Genomic DNA, 987 nt, shown 5'->3' with positions numbered 1-987 from the left:
AATCTACAATTTCAATGCAATACCCATAAAATTTCCAGCAACATTCTTCTCAGACCTAGAAAAGACAACACAGGAATTCATATGGAAACACAAACGTCGAAGAATAGCCAGAACAATCCTCAGCAAAAAAAACAAAGCAGGTGGTATCACAATACCAGACTTCAAACTTTACTATAAAGCTACAATCATCAAAACAGCTTGGTATTGGTATAGGAACAGGCATATAGATCAATGGAATAGAATTGAAATTCCAGAAGCAAAACCTCAATTTCTCAACCAACTCATCTTCGACAAGGCCTCCACCACCTACCACTGGGGAGAGGAGATCCTATCAGTAAATGGTTCTGGTAAAACTGGCTGACCACATGCAGAAGATTGAAACAGGACCCCTATCTATCCTCATGCACAAAGGTTAACTCCAAATGAATCAGAGACCTAAATGTAAAACTTCAAACCATAAGAACCTTAGAAAATGAAGGAAATACCCTCATGGAAATCGGAACTGGCTTCCAATTCCTGAACAAAACCCGAAACCCACAGGTCATAAGAGAGTAGATAGACAAGTGGGACCTTATTAAACTGGCAAGCTTCTGCAAAGCCAAAGAAACCATCAAGAGAGCAGGGAGACAGCCTACAGATTGGGAAAAAATATTTTCCAACACCAGGTCTGACAAAGGCTTAACATCCTGATCTACAAGGAGCTCAAATGTGCTGAAAAGAAAAAAACAAACAACCCCATTATAAAATGGGCAAAAGATATGAACAGACACTTCACAAAAGAGGACATCCGAGCAGCCAACAAACCCATGAAGAAATGTTCAACCTCATTAATCATCAGGGAGATGCAAATCAAAGCCACGCTAAGATACCACCTAACTCCAGTCAGAATGGCAATTATCAACAACTCAAAAAATAACAGTTGCTGGTGAGGGTGTGACGAAAAGGGAACACTTCTACACTGTTGGTGGGAGTGTAAACTAGTGCAAC

The sequence above is a fragment of the Carlito syrichta genome, unplaced genomic scaffold (genome assembly GCF_000164805.1).
Source record: "Carlito syrichta isolate Samal-C Ts95f unplaced genomic scaffold, Tarsius_syrichta-2.0.1 Scaffold114289, whole genome shotgun sequence".
Classification (NCBI taxonomy): domain Eukaryota; kingdom Metazoa; phylum Chordata; class Mammalia; order Primates; family Tarsiidae; genus Carlito; species Carlito syrichta.
The sequence above is the reverse complement of the archived record's forward strand: the minus strand, read 5'-3'. Positions refer to the sequence as shown.